Source organism: Octopus sinensis, linkage group LG12 (genome assembly GCF_006345805.1).
Source record: "Octopus sinensis linkage group LG12, ASM634580v1, whole genome shotgun sequence".
Taxonomy (NCBI): Eukaryota; Metazoa; Mollusca; class Cephalopoda; order Octopoda; family Octopodidae; genus Octopus; species Octopus sinensis.
The window spans coordinates 67663232-67681191 of NC_043008.1; positions in this window are offsets into that span (position 1 = coordinate 67663232).

Consider the following 17960-nt stretch of genomic DNA (forward strand, 5'->3'; position numbering starts at 1 on the left):
AACTAATGACGTCCCCCGCGACTCAAGGCTTGCTAGACAAACATACCTCAACAAATCTAAGCGGATAATCATTCCACACATCAACAAAAGCTTACGTATACTCTTACTCTCTTTTACTCTTTTGCTTGTTTCAGTCATTTTGACTGAGGCCATGCTGGAGCACCGCCTTTAGTCGAGCAAATCGATCCCCCAGGACTTATTCTTTGTAAGCCTAGCACTTATTTTATCGGTCTCTTTTGCCGAACCGCTAATTTACGGGAACGTAAACACACCAGTATCGGTTGTGAAGTGATGTTGGTGGTGGTGGTGGTGGGGACAAACACAGACACACAAACATATACACACACATACACACGCATATATATATATATATATATATATATATATATATACATATATACGACAGGCTTCTTTCAGTTTCCGTCTATCAAATCCACCCAAAAGGCTTTGGTCGACCCGAGGCTATAGTAGAAGACACTTGCTCGATTTACTTGAGAATAATGCCAATATGAACAGTAAATGCAATATCGTTTGAACTTTCGGCCATTACATAACATTACACCTTTTGCAATCCAAGAACAAGAGGTAGCTGTTAAATATCTGTCGAACAAAAGAGAGAGTAAAGCACTTTACACCTTTAAGATGGAAACAAAAATGTTCACGTCAGATATCTGTGGTAGACATTACACATCTTATTTCTTAACTGCCCACAAGGGGCTACACACAGAGGGGACAAACAAGGACAGACAAATGGATTAAATCGATTACATCGACCCCAGTGCGTAACTGGTACTTATTTAATCGATCCCGAAAGGATGAAAGGCAAAGTCGACGTCGGCGGATTTTGAACTCAGAACGTAAAGGCAGACGAAATACCTATTTCTTTACTACCCACAAGGGGCTACACACAGAGAGGACAAACTAGGACAGACAGACGGACTAAGTCGATTATATCGACCCGTGCGTAACTGGTACTTAATTTATCGACCCCGAAGGGATGAAAGGCAAAGTTGACCGCGGTGGAATTTGAACTCAGAACGTAACGGCAGACGAAATACCACTAAGCATTTCGCCCGGTGTGCTAACGTTTCTGCCTTGATGTGTAATAACTAGACATTACACATCTAGTCAGCCACAGCCCACAGATATTTCCTCAAGGTATTTTCTTCCTGTGTATATGACCTCGCTAAGAGATGGTTCCACACTTCTCAAAATCCTGGAACTCCCATACCAGGGTCCCACAATCGGATACAGTTTCAAGTCATACCTAGGATACTGCTGTTCTGGATTTGGCAAAGTAAGGAAGATAAGGCAGGGTTTAGTAAGCACGCCAGTTGCTGGAACTGCAACATGTGCTACTAATCCGGGTCAGAGTAGACCGGGAACATTAGTAGTTAAGAGGTGGCTCCACACTCCTCAACATTTTGGAATTCGTACCTGGACCCCGCTACCCTCCTGGGTCTCCTCCTTGCCACTGGATCAGGCACGGATAAGTAAAAAAGAACCTTCTCGAGTCATGTCGACTCATAAGGGCCGGTTTCCCCAGTTTGCATGATGTATAATTTCCCCACCTTGACGGGACATACATACATACATATATACATACATACATACATACATACATACATACATACATACATACATACATATATGTTCTAATGCCCGAAATGCAGAGTAGATAAAACTGTGGACAACTGATGAAGGGGTTATCCTTTATGTTGCCCATCTTGTTTTTCTATTTGTTTCTGTCCGTTGCAGGGTTACTCATCTTTGTCAGCTGAGTGGACTGGAGCAACGTGAAATGAAGTGCTTTAGTCAAGAACACAACGCGTCGCCCGGTCCAGGAATGGAAACCACAATCTTACGATCATGACTCCAACGCCCTAACCACTGAGCCACGCGCCTCCACAGTCACAGATAAGTTAAATCGTGTAATGGAGGAGTGCCTGCCCTTCTCATCACTGGAAGCAAATCTTTGTGCTGACTTCAAACCATTCGATCTTTGATTCGATCCTCATGCCTTCGTCACTGAAACAATATACACTGCCATTCGAGGGAGGGATACTTTACACCAGTAAAAAGATATTTCTGATGTTAAGTATATAGATTCTTTCCAATATAAGAAATATTGGCAAAACATTCCAATCAAAACTTTCACTGAACACAAACATAACAAATTTCATGAGGTTGTTTTGGAAACAAACTGTTTCGTTCTGGAAGTTAGGTGGTCAGTGGATGTGAACATTTTATGGAAAGAAAATTAGTTGGGAGATACAGACATTGGCGTGTGATTAAGAAGTTTGCCACTGCGCGGCACCTTGAGTAAGAGCCTTGTATTATAGCATCGGGCCGATCAGTAATATCTTGCGAGTGAATTTGATAGACAGAAGCCGCGAGAAAGATCGTCGTATATATATGTATATATATATATATATATATATCATACGCTCACGTGGTCGCACCAGTTGATCCTGTCATTTCTTATCACACACGAACTTCTCCTTTTTGACTTTCTATCTACTCTTTACGGATTCTCTTTTGGACATTTACCCTCCGGCTGCATCTCTCCTACCTACGAATCACTGTGGACTCTACTCTTGATGAAAAATCCTTGCAATACACCACGACGTCAAAAACCTTTGAACTTTACGTAAAACTGTTTTTTCCGTGTCCCTTTCTGTAGAAGAGCGTAGGCTCGAAACGTAAAAGACTTTTTCAATTCTCGAGCGTTATACAAATACATCTGTATATTTTGTACACCACTTGTCTTCGTCTTTTTTTTCGTGAACTCTCTCTCTCTCTCTCTCTCTCTCTCTCTCTCTCTGATACCGTTAGGTAGAGAGATATGTTCAATTATTCCAGTACCTTCGAATTTTGGGGTCCTATGCTGAAGAGGAAAACGGTTGGTAAAGTATAATTATATATTCTTTATTCCAACCTAATTCCGAAACGCGCGTCCATAGGTGACCAGATATTGATTGATTTTCGTTACTTTTTCTCTCTGCCTGTGTGATTCTTTTCAAGTATTTTGGTTTTTCTGGGAGCCCTTTTTTAAAGTAGAAGAAATAGCTAACGTTTTTTGGCTGCTATTTCTAAACTTCGGTATGTGGTAAAGCAAATCTTTGCTGAACCCTATTTATTAAGTATATATATATATTTATACATTTCAAATTTACAGAAAACAAAAGATGAAGACAGGCGTAGGAACAACAAGCAGGTGTATTAGTTTAATGCTCGGGATAAATGGAAAAGTCTTTTACGTATCGAGCCTACGCTCTTCGACAGGAAGAATTAAAAGGAAAAAAAGGAAAAAAACGGTGAGAGAAAAACTGTGCAGAGTTCAACGGTTCGGCATGGCGTGATAACAGTAAAAAAGAGGCTGAATGAAAGGGAGATAATATTAACTGTGATGGTGATCCCAACGAACTTAATGATACAAGAATGGTGTGTGTGAGTGTGTGAGTGTGTATATAAGACGGACAAACACGTATATATGATATTTTATCATTTACAAAAGTTGTGAGTGTCAGTGTAATTGTGTGTGTATCTATATGTAGGTGTCTATATATGTTTACTCAGAGGTTCTGATAAAAAGGAAGATAAATCTAACAAAAGTTTCCAAAGGACAATATAACACAGAGATAAAATTATGAACTGTTAAGCTATGTAAAAATTGTAGAAAATATGAAATATGTAAGAATGGAAATACATGTGTAAATAGTGGCGCCAGATTGCTGTAGATAGTAAAAGAGGAAGTATAAAACTACTTATGGTGTTACAAGTACAGCAGATATGTAGTATTATCGAGATGAGTATTTCGAACCAAAGAAATAAGGTTAAGTAAGATAACCGATGTATGAAATCAGAGACGGACAAAAAGAAAAGAATGAAAAAGAGTACGGAACTGAGATAAGGAAAACAGACAAGGCTAACTGATAATAAAGGACTCAGTTTGAAATTTCAAAAACGTTACTAATACAAAGGCGCCAGAATAGCTCTAAGGGTAGAACAATGTAGACGGTGTAACTAATAACAAAGATGAGAACACGAGTCTGAATATTCCTGTGAACAATAAATGATAATTCTTTACCTCAGGAACTCGGTCAAAATTTAAGGATTGTAAGTTTGTTTTAAAAGGTAGACATCGTAATTAAACTATATGCTTTACTATCAGCGAGCAGAGAAAAGATACCCACTTGATTAGTTTCAGTGTTTATTAAAGCGTCATCAGAAATCGATTTTTCATTTCCTGTTCACTTAAGGAACATTTGTAGCTTAGTACTTTGGGCATTGGATAAAATGTCTTAGGGTATTTGTTTTGAAATTCAGCGCTCAAAGTTCAAATCTAACCAAGACAAACGTTGCTTTCATTTTTTCGCGGGTCGATAAAAATGTATCATTCCAGGACAAGAAATTGATGGATTTGTTAGGGTTTCCGATGAAAGACCTATGGTATTTGTTTGTCCCGGTTCTTTGCATTCCGAGTTCAAATTCTGTCATGGGGTACATGGGTGGCAGGGTTAATCCGTAGTCCGGTTTAACACCACTTCTTGGCACCCCTTGGGTATCTTTTGCGCAGCATTTAGGCTTCTTGGGTGTCTTTGTTGCAAGTATTTAAACTCGGTGTTTGGCTTGCAGATACTTTCCTCTTTCCCTTCTTCCTTCCCGCCCACAAGTTTCGAAGGCTTTGTAGTACTTGAAGAGAACTAAATGAGACTGCATAAGTCGCATAACAGAACAAGTATTTGACCTTAAAAATGCAAGGAATAACAAAGCATTGCCAGATATTGTATTTGGTGTTCAACTATTTCTCCCAATGAATTGCAAGTACCCACTCCTCTCTGTCTTAATCTATCCTTCTCTATTTCTCTCTCTGCTTGTTTCACCCTTTCTCTCAGTCTGTCTCTCTCTTTCTCTCTCTCTCTCTCTGTCCCTCGCTCTTTTTCTCTTTCTCTCTCTCTCTCTCTCTCTCTCTCTCTCTCTTTCTCTCTCCTCTTTCACACCTTCTAGATTCCAAAGAATTACATCATATCCTCAAGCAAGCGGAAGGATTCACAGATAGAAGGCTCATGAACGATGTATGATATCATTTCTCTCTCTCCCCCTCTCCCTCTCTCTGTTATCCTATCATTGTCTCGTTATTTCATTCATTCTCTCATTTATTTGTTCCTTATTTTCGAAAACGCAAAAATTGAGAGCAAAAAGTAATTATAAAACTTACCAAAATTTCGGGGGACGGAGTAAACCGGTTACGTCGATACCCAGTACTTGATTAGTATTTATCTTATCGACCCTGAAAGGACGAAAGGCAAAGCGGACCTCGGGGGAATTTGAACTCCGAAAGTAATACCAGAAGAAATGCTGATAAGTATTGTATCCATCGTGCTAACAATTCTCTCAGCACGCCACCATAATAATTCTTTCTGTTAAAGGCACAAGGCCTGAAATTTTGCGGGGAGGCGGCAAGTCGATTACACTGACTCCAGTACTCAGCTGGTACTTGATTTATCGACCTCGAAAAAAGAATAAAAGGCGCAGTCGACATTGGAGGAATTTGAACTCAGAACGCAGCGACGGGCGAAATACCGCTAAGCATTTCGTCCAGTGTGCTAACGATTCTGCCAGCTCGCTGCCTATGATAATAATAATAATAATAATAATAATAATAATAATGATGATGATGATGATGATGATGATGATGATGATGATGATGATGATGATGATGGTGATGGTGGTGGTGGTGGTGGTGGTGGTGGTGGTGGTGGTGGTGATGATGATGATAAAAATAATAATAATAATAATAATTCGGAGACCCCTTTCGGTCACGAATGACCATGGGATTGCACCTAGAAAGTAACCCTCCGAGGCACAAATCCGAGCATGTTTGCTTATGGAAGACCAGCAGTCGCCCATACTTATCAGCCTCTCCACGCCACCGATGTTATCCAAGGGAAAGGCAAAGAGGGATACAGCTTGGCAACAGTGACGTCGCAACTCATTTCTACAACTGAGTAAAATAGAGCAACGTGAAATAAAGTGTCTTGCTCAAGAACACAACACGCAGCCCGGTCCGGGATTCGAACTCCCAACCGTAAGTTTGACGCTCTAACCACTGAGCCATGCGCTTTCACAACAACAACAATAATAATAATAATAATAATAATAATAATAATAATAATAATAATAATAATAATAAGTATTTACATTGGAAAATATATAAACACTAATAAATCAACACTCCTGCTTACTGGTATGAACATCATCTTGAGCCAGTCGTTGAAGGTAAAAATGTCACAATCATCTGGGTAGATCCAGATCCTCCGGGTATATTCGACAGAACGATCCAGGCTAATCGACCAGACATAGTCATTAAAGACAAAGGAGAAAATACTTGTAGACTAATAGATGTAAGTGTTCCTACTGATAAAAATATATCTGTAAAGGAATTTGACAAATTAAGTAAATATATTTCTTTTTGGGATTTGGTTTGCAAGATTCTTTATATGAGTTCGTGTGTGAAAAGGTTGCAAGACGCAACGAAAATTTTAGGAAAAGAAAAATAAGAAAAAAGTGGAAATTTTACCGGTGAGTGTGTTAAATAATAAGGCACAAAAAGAAAATGACTCTCCCAAGACACAACAGAACATTGATAGGGATTTTCTAAGGCTGAATAAGTAAATATAAGGACCTGCAAATTGAAGTACAAAAGAAGTGGCATCTTAAAGCGAGAACTGTTCCTATTGTTGTGGGTGCCCTAGGTATGATAGGAAAGGTATGTCAAAAACATCTAGATAATATCCCAGGAGAACCATATCTCAGAGAAATCCAAAAGAATGTGCTGACAAGTACAGCCTACAGCCTTAGAAAATCCCTATCAATTTAAATGTCTGTGTTGTATTACATGAAGAGGTTTCGCTACTGTCCCTGTCATTTCCCCTACCCAAGTTTTCAGTCATACTGTAGTATCTCTTACCCTTCACTCACCCTAGGACGTTGAATTTGTCTCAGCAAGTAATTGTAACAAACATGCAGATTAAATAATAATAATAATATAATAATAATAATAATAATAATAATAATAATAATAACAAGAACAACAACAATAACAACAACAACGACGACGACGACGACGACAACAACAACAACAACAACAATAATAATAATAATAATACTAATAATAATAATAATAATAATAATAATAATAATGGTACTTATTTTATTGACCCCGAAAGGATGAAAGACAGAGTCGACCTCGGCGGAATTTGAACTCAGAACGTAGCGACGGGCGAAATACCGCTAAGCATTTCGTCCAGCGTGATAACGATTCTACCAGCTCGCCGCCATAATAATAATACGAAGAAGAAGAAGAAGAAAAAGAAGAAGAAGAAGAAGAAGAAGAAGAAGAAGAAGAAGAAGAAGAAGAAGAAGAAGAAGAAGAAGAAGAAGAAGAAGAAGAAGAAGAAGAAGAGATGTGCTGATATATGTGTATACATATACATGCACAAACGCATACATGCACACACATATACGCATCGTACACACACACACACACACAAATGCATACACTTGGCAGCCGATCCTATTTTAGTACCATTACTAATACGATGTAGTAACAGCAAATAGTCAAAGAATGAAGAAGACAATGGAGTGTTAACTCTGAGACTGCTGCAACAGGTAATGGTGATAAAAATAAAAAATACAGTAATAATAATGATAATATGATGATGACGACGACGACGACGACGATGGTGGTTATGATGATTTCTCTTGCCCCAGTTGCATAGTATAAAGATAGTTCGTAATTTGTGTCGGTGTTTGCATACAAAGAAGATGAAGGAAGCGAAAGGGAGAGGCGATGGGGGAAATGAAATAACAAGAAAGGAATTACATAATATGCGAAATATGTGAACACATCTCTGATGAATTTCTCTTATTATAGTAGAACCAATCACAGAACCTCACAAATCCAGGATCTGTTCGACCAACAAGAGTACGAGCCCAACGCTTGTTTGTTCTCCAATTTACAGATGCGTTCTTAAAGGAGGATCAGCTAACTTAAATTTTAAATTATAACATTTAAAATACAAAGAAGAAGAAAGATGAAAAAGGAAAAGAAAGTGCGGTGGGGGTAGCGGAGGAAATCGGTAGTAAGGGGTCCGACGTCTCGACGACGACCGACACAAACTCATAGTAATTATTGATTTTTCTCTCCTTCGCGTTACAGGTGGCGACGACCGGGTTTTCAGCCGATGTATCAAGGCTGGAGCCGGGGAACGTGTCGTTGCACGTCGTATCTCAGACTAGGAATCTGCCTCCCTCGTACAAGGCCAGCAATTTTGAGAGGGAGAGTATTAGTCTCCAGTACTTCACTTGTAGCAACAACAACAGACGCATTGATTAATAATTAGCATTATGTTTTGTTTGTTCCTTCTCAAGCCATACCTGGACCGGTTTCCTGGTTTCATTGGCGTATAGGTTCCCCACCGGGATGGGACGCCGGTTCATCGCAGGAGCTGCAAGATGCGGGAGGTAAGAGAGAGAGAAAATTGTGGCGAAAGAATCAGCAGAAGTTCGCCATTACCTTCTGCCGGAGCCGCGTTGAGCTTAGGTGTTTCGCTCATAAACATACACATCGCCCGATCTGAGATTCGAACCCGCGATCCCTCGACCGCGAGTCCGCTGCTCTAACCACTAGGCCATGTGCCGCCACTGCATTATGAAGCAATCACAAATATAGAACAACAATTCGGAAAGACACTCCATTCCCACGAAACACCCACATATTTTGATTCTAGGCACCCACATGTAACCCTGGGTTACCATAGTGCATAAAGAAAAGTGCTTTGTTTTGTTTCAGTATTTACTACCAAACTGTGGCAAAACAATTAGAAGTACTTTTAACCCAACTAACTTTTGCTCAGTCATTCACCTTTCATAAGAAGTACAAGAAGAAGCTGGCGAGAGTTTGGTTTGACAGGAAATAAATAATAATATTTTGTATTCAAACATATAATTGTGTGTGGAAATAATAATATTTTGTATTTATGTATGTATATATATATATGATTGCATATGTGTGTATGGATATATATTTGAGTATGTTGCTTGTGTGTGTGTGAGCTGGCAGGTTTACTATGACATAAAGAACAAAGAATTCTGCGCATGTGTTTGTGCTAAGATGCCGACTCAGTTCTTACAAGCTGTATGTAATAACTTCATGTAGTGTTAGAGTTATAGAGAAAGGTACGTAGAAAACTGCAACAGACGACTATTGACAAACTGGCGCGCGCGCTCACACACACACCCGTACATAAATATATAAATGCATATATATATATATATATATATATATACATACATACAAATATATAATAAAAATATATACGGGTGTGTATAGGTATATATCATCATCATCATCATCATCATCATCATCATCATCATCATCATCGTTTAACATCCGCCTTCCATGTTGGCAGTGTGTATGCACACACACACACACACACACATACGTGTGTGTGTGTATGCGCGTGTATGCAAATATATATTATAGATATGTGTGTATGTATATATATATATGTATATATATACACACACACACACATATATATATATATATATATATACATATATATACATATATTTATATACATATGTGAAGAGATGTATGTATGTATATATATATATATATATATATATATGTATGTATGTATGATGTGTGTATATTTATATACATACATACATACACACATGCGTTTCTTTTTTTAACTCTTTTACTTGTTTCAGTCATTAAACTTCTAAATCGAATGTATTGACACCAGTATTTAGTTTTTGTAAGTCTGGTACGGTTTTTCTCAGTCTCTTTTGCCGAAACGCTACGTTACGGGAATGTAAACACACCAGCACCGGTTGTCATGTGTGGTGGGGGAGCCACATACACACGAAGGCACACATACACAGACAGAGAAACACACACATACACACATATTTATAGAACGGGCTTCTTTCAGTTTCCGTCCATCAAATCCACTCACTAAGTATTGGTCGGCGCAGTGGGACTTAACCCCGAACCATGTGGTTGGCAAACAAGCTTCTTCCCACACAGCCAATAATAACTGTGCTTTATTTTCAAACATGTCATTAAAGATACAACAACGTTTGATATTAAGATTTTGTAATAAAGGAAAGGCAGTGAGCTGGCAGAATCGCTACCACACCGGGCAAAATACTTAGCAGTATTTCGTATGTCTTTATGTTCTGAGTTGAAATTCTGCCGAGATCAACTTTGCCTTTCATCCTATCGAGGTCGACGAAATAAGTGACAGTTGAGAACTGGGGTCGATGTAATGGACATACCCCCTACCCCGGAATTGCCGGTGCTGTGCCAAAATTTGAAAACAATATTTTGTATTAAGGAGTTTTCGTATCTTCTTATTTGTACTTTATCTCGTGTGGAACAAAAACATTCCGAATTTAATAATCCAATAACGTTACGTCCCTGCGTAACTCATCATCTGAATGAAGCGATCGTAATAATAATACTGCAAAGTACGCGTGTTGTTTGCGTGTTTTGCAGTATGTCGTAAGAGACCGCCAGAATACTGTTATATTCGATAAAATCATTAATGTCACATTAAAATAATTATACAACGATTAGATTTAGGTAGAATTCGTTTCTTTTTACGTATTATGTATCATTGTGTAAACTGTTGGTTTGTTTTTCCTATTAATAAAAATTCCATATAATGTATAAACCATAGGACTGTCAACTAGTCTCTTTATATCCAGTCTTATTCTATGGACTGTATAAGGAATAGAACAGTACATAGAACTGCCTCGGTACAAACAGACGCAAAACTCCTCAAATAAATGCTTTTAAAGAAACTTTAAATAAACAAATTTTATGTGTAAAACAGGCATTAGTTTGCATGATGAAAATGTTGAAGTTTTGAGATGTAAAATAAATTACTTTTTAAAGTGTAAGTCTTGAAGTAATAGTTATAAATGATAGCGTGTAACATTGCAGTGGGTTAAAAAATCATTTTGGATGAAAAAGGATCATCTTTCTCTAATCGAGAGCTATTGGCTCATTATACTATATATCATCTATAGATGCATTCACTTCAAGATTCACCCTTAAAAATGATTTATAAACATTTCTTAATAACGAATACTCCAATGAATTAGTAGTCTAGGAACAAATTCATCCACATTGACATGACAGAAACGACACTAAAAACTACACAAACACCACACATCCTATGTTATATGCATCAAACACACAAGCCCCACATCTTATGCTATAAGAAGGATGAATATAGTATTTAAAAAATAAACAGAGCAGAACACAACATTTATCAAGCCTAACAACAAACACAATGTTAGAATGTAATAGAAAAAAATCTAAAATGAAAAATCTTTTTATTAACGAGGCACGACAAACTAGCAAAGCAAAGAATGTTCAATGTACACATGTGCAGCCAATTTGATATACAACACAGACAACCAAAGTAATCTACAAACTTCAATGTAAACATGAAAGTAATAAACTTTAGGACTTGAACTATCACAGCATATACACATTTTCTCGTCCACTGATCATGCATTTACATCAAGAACCCATTATAAAATGGTATGCAAAATTAATATTGGATAGGAAAAACCCGGCAACATTGGTTGACAACACTTCAATTTTATACAGATTTCCATAAAAACGAGAAAAATAATTATTAAGATTTTAGCAAGACGTAAAATACATCATGAATTCTACCAGAAATTAAGCGTTGTATAATTTTAAAATCCAGCATTGGCGATTTTATGAATTGCAATAGCATTCAAATGATCATTTACAATAACATGCCATCATCACCACACACTGCAGTTACTCATGCAGTGAGTCTCTCTCTTCCTATCGCAGTTTTGTCAAATGAAGGATCAAGGGCTAGTACAACCTGCTTGGTACCAATGCAGGGCTTTCCTATGAGTGGATACGAATGCAAAGCAGAGGAACTTTCAAATAAGAAATACAGAGGATTCCTTCTCTTAGATGAACTACATTCCCAGGCAGATGTGTTTTAGTTACCCGTAGCACTAGTTTTAGAGTATCAGAACCTACATTCGCTCATAGAAACAGATTGCTGAATTCAGGGGCTAAATAGTACGAAAAATCCAGGAGTTAAGCTTGGCTGTCAGAGACTGCTTCAGACTACGAGCAATGAGAGGCATTTTTAAGTAACAGGAACTTTTCCCTATTAATGTTCATCGGCTTCATAACTTTGGGCATATATATATGTGTGTGTGTGTGTGTGTGTGTGTGTGTAATACATACATACATAATACATGCATAGATACATACATACATACATATTTATATATATATATACACATACATACACATATATATATATATATATATATATATATATATATATATATATATAGATATATATATATATATATATATATATATAATTTTAATCCAAACGGGAAAACAAAAAAACAACAACAATGGAACAATTACAGTATTATTATTAATAGGCGCTCAGGAAATGGAAACAGGAGGGTATATATATATATATATATATATATATATATACACATATATATATATATACACACACATATATATAATATATATATATATAATATATATATTATATATATATATATATAATATATATATACATATGACCAAGGAGAATGGCGTGTGTCCTTCACCGATTCACGATTGCTTCATTAAAGAGCGATTCTTTGGAATCATGCAAAGTTATTTGCAGTAGACATTTGAATTAATGATAATTTATACTTATACCGAATTGGGCGTGTTTAATGGTTACATTTAGATATTAGAAACCAAACCAAACAAAACAAAGTCTGATTTTAGTTGACCGGTCAAGTAGAAGGATGAACTGAAAAACGAAAAGGAAGAATAAAATCATAAAAGAAAAGGAAAGTTTTTGTTTTTAAGTAATAAAATAAATGTTAGTCTTCTCAACCGTTTCTTTCTTAAAAGTACTTTGTAGTAGTATTGTTCAGACGTTTTCTGTTCTCACACGTACATATGCGATCATACATGTACACGCATCCGCACGTGCAGATACAGACAGACACAGAAGATCAATATTTCAGTGATAATGACATATAGAGCTTATCAACAAGAAAAGAATTCATTAAAAGTTAAGCCTCGGTAGACAGATCTAAATGATACTGCTTATGCTTACATGGACAGAGATGAATAATTATATATACATATATACAGGGCTGGATTAACCATTAAGCAAAACAAGCACGTGCTTAGGGCATCAAGGGAAGGAAGGAGCACCACAGAAATGGTAAATGGTTTGTGGCACAAAAGAAATCATTTAACCTTGCTAAAATAATATTTGGGATGCCTTTATCTCTACTGAGTATAGATGCAGATGAGTTACCTAGGATTAATTTCGAGGGATCTGATCAAAGACTTTGCAATCCCAAAAAAAGCAGGTGGAAACTTTTCAAATATAAATAAAGTGAAAGTATACAAGAATAAACACTATTTTCCCTCTTACTATTTTGTTTCATTTTGAGAAATAAAAATTTATTCTATGGTTTGTTATTGTTTATATTTTGAATAACATAATCTTTAATGGGGGCACCAAAATCTTTTAAGCTATTAGGAACTCGATGGGTCTTAATCCGGCCCTGCATATATATATATATATATATATATATATACGCGAGAAAGAAGCAACAAGAATGGAAATCTGTGTATGTTACTTAATTATCTACATTACTTCATGAGTATAGCCTCAACCACTAGGATGTCTAGAGAACTCACATGTATTTTAGCTGATGAGTACGGGACACGTTTATATGCTGTAATTTTTACAACTTTTAATAAAGCCTGTCCTTGTATGAAACGATTGTACTAAAACCTATCCATTCTTGTTGCTTCTTTCTCGCTTATAATCACCCCACATTACTGTATTGTTAAAACAGTATAGTTTTTTTTGGTGCATCTAAGTTAGGTACCATATTCAAGTAAATTCATTTAAATTAACTTGAATCTTTATTGCTTTTTGTATATATATATATATATATATATATATATATATATATATATATATATATTATATATATATGTATGTATGTATGTGTGTATGTATGTATGTATATATATATATATGTATATATGTATGTACATATATACGTATGTATGTATATATGTATGAATGTATGTGTGTATTTACATGTGTGTAAACATAGTTTGCAATTTACTAGCTGCAGTGAACTGGAGCAGCTAGATTTGAAGCTAGATGGATTGGCATATTGTTTCCCTGGGATTGGTCAAGTGATGTTGATACCCCAGATGAGACTTCAACAAGGGTCGAAAATCGATTAAGGCTGTTTATCATTTTTTTCAGTTTACTCACACACACCTCGTTCTCTCCTGTCTTTTTATATATATCTATAAATATGTATAATTTTCACACAAACATATTATTTTCCTTTGCATCTTTCACGTTCCTCTCTCACCCCACACAGCTCAATTCTTTCAACGCCCTAATAACATTCAACTGCAAACAATAATATACGCATAACTACATAAGCATACACACGCACACGCACACACACACACACACACACACACACACACACACACACACACACCACACACACACATACACACACACACACACCACACACACACACAAACACAAACAAACACACACACACTTCTTTTATTTTTTCATAGTCCCTCACTAGACAAGTTTCCTCAACATTCACAGCAAGATAGAAATTCCTACTAGAACCAGCCCGTCCCCACGAAACTAAATAGCAAAACATTCGTTAGCTCCTCTCTCACATTTAAAACTAATGCATCTACAGTGCAGTCTCCAGGGAATGAGGGATCGGTTTGTTAGTTCCGTAAACAATATATTTTGGTAACGCAGTAGACAGGGGCTTTGTCGCACCACAGAGAGATGAGGTAAGCATATTGATTGTTATTAAATTCATGTTATATTTCATACGTTCCTAAAGTAGGTAGAGAAATATTTCTTACATGCGCACAGTATTGTAGGGTCAGATGGGCACTGTAAATGAGAAAAAAAAAAGCACCATGACGCAATTCACTCTGCCAGAAATTTGGAAACGATATGCTGTACTGCCTGACATTTGTGCCGGCAACTCGAATACGAACAGATGGTGAACACACAGAGCAACCGTTGCTTTGTCGTGTCTCGAAAGCATGTACCGAGAGTGATTAAAACCAAATATCCAGTCAACACCATGGTGTTTGGTGTGATCACTAATGATGGCGACGTTATGCCCCCATTTATCTTCCCATATGGCCTCAGATTCAACACGGAGGCCTACATCAAATGCCTGAAGGAAGTAGTGCCACCCTGGGTCAAGAGGATGGCCGCTGGAAGACCCTATGTTTGGCAACAGGACTCTGCACCATGCCACATAAGCAGGAGAACCCAGTCATGGCTGTCAGACAATTTCTGTGATCACATCGCCCCTAACATCTGACCACCTTACTCCCCAGATTGCAGCCCCTTTGATTATTATGTGTGGGACGCAGTTGAACGAGAGATCAACAAAACTCCTTGTAACACCAAAGATGAACTGAAGGCAAGGATTATGGCAGCATTCACCAACTTATACAAGGAGGTCGCCTAGAAGAGTTGCAGGAGATTCTTGAGTTGTCTGGAGGCCGTGGTTGAAGCCAATGGCAATTTTATTGAATAAATTTACTCTCTAATATTTCAAGATATTGTTATGTAATTTTGGCAAATATATGTGTTAAAATGAGATGTCAGTGTTATTTTCATTTTTGCGTAATTTAGACAACAAAATATTCATCGCACCCTGTGGCCCAAAGATTGATAACGTCACATTTTCAAGCAAATGGTCTGACGTTATACCGCAAGTAGTTTACAAGTCAATAAAAAATGTCCTCGCAATCAATCAATCCGTACACAGTGATAGACCAAACGTTAGTATGAACACGCACTGTAGGTGTATACGCTCCTATAGCTCATGGAAGTCAAGGATTATAATGCGTTGCTTATTCAGCGTTGCATACTTTACGAATTTAGTAACAACAAAGCAACACGTCCAAGAGAAAATATGTGTGATGTATGTCTTGATAGTGTGAGTTTTCGGAAACATAAAAAGGTAATTTAACAAATTCAAAAATGGTGGTGTCAATCTCTTCGAAGGATATCGATGAGGAAGACCAAATGTTCTCATCTATGACGCAGGAGAAACAGGAATTGAAGAGAATTCGTCTCAAAGCATTGGGGACTTATCGGGGGGACTTAACCGGTGGTTTAATAAACCTTGGTCCGTTTTCCAAAATTATCCCAAGCAGATTAGAAGAGTGCAGAGTGCATAGAGAAGAGCATTGGGTATTTATTGAGTTCTTCCCAGAATATAAAGCTGTACAATCAATAATTTGCATCAATTTTGACTCTTTTACTTGTTTCAGTCATTTGACTGTGGCCAAGCTTGAGCACCGCCTTTAGTCGCGCAAATCGACCCCAGGACTTATTCTTTGTAAGCCTAGTACTTATTCTATCGGTCTCATTTGCCGAACCGCTAAGTTACGGGGATGTAAATACACCAGCATCGGTTGTCAAGCGATGCTGGGGGGACAAACACACACACACACACACACACACACACACACACACACACACACACACACACATACATACATATATCTGACGGGCTTCTTTCGGTTTCCGTCTACCAAATCCACTCACAAGGCTTTTGTTGGCCCGAGGCTATAGTAGAAGACACTTGCCCAAGGTGCCGCGCAGTGAGACTGAACTCGGAACCATGTGGTTTGTAAGCAAGCTACTTACCACACAACCACTCCTACGCCTATTTGTTAATCCAAAATAAACAAATGCTTTTACTTAATCGAACTTTAGATGATGAGAAAAGTATACCTTATACCTACATCAAACGCAAGAAACAGTGGATATCGCCTGATGAAAATTCAGTTCCAGCAGCCAAACTAGATCTAGACCCAAAGAAGATTTTCTGAGCTTTTTGTGAGACGCAGTATGTATTGTTCATTTCAAATTATTGGAACAAGGGAAAAGCAACACTGCAGAATTTTATTGTCAATAACTTCAAAGTGTCAGTTAAGTTTTATCCATAAAATAACCGATTCTATTCAACAGAAAAATGAGTTATTTATCCTGCATCATGATAATGCAAGACCACATTCAGCGAAGATGACCCACGAAAAGATAAATTCATTAGGCTAGGAAACTCAACCTTATCTTCTCTACTCGCCACACCTATCAGCGTCAGATTTTCATTTTTCGTGTGACTTGGAAACTTTACTAGTTTAAAAACATTCAGAAACGGCACTTCGAACACTTTTCTTTTCTAAAGAACCTGATTTTTTTTCCTCCCCTCAAGGAGTCAGAAAGACTTTCAAATTGGGAAAATGCTACTACTAAAGATGGCGATTATATTTTGAATGAATAAATGTATTCACGATGTTTTATGTTGATTTGAACCCATTACATGAAATGCTACATTTCTTTCCGTTACCGCAAGATGCGTGCGTGTGTGTGTGTATCTCTGCATACGTGCACACACACACACACACACACACACACACACACACATAAACTAAGAAAAACTGCTACAAACGGTGGGGTTTCTCCCCAAAACAAGGTAACATTAGTCGTCATCGTCATTGTTGTTGCTGTAGTTATGTTGTTGCTGTAGTTATTGTTGTTATTGGTGTTGGTGGTAGTATTGTTGCTATTGTTGTTATTGTTGTTGTTGGTGGTGGTGGTTTAGCTCCATGTCGGCCTTGACTATGCAAACATATAGTCAAAGATGTTCCAGACGTGACTATCATGCTTTTTTCTTAATTTAAGGCTGTGGAGAACAATATCGAATGCGTCCTAATTATCAAGAGAGAGGGGTCAGAGAGGGAGAGAAGGTAT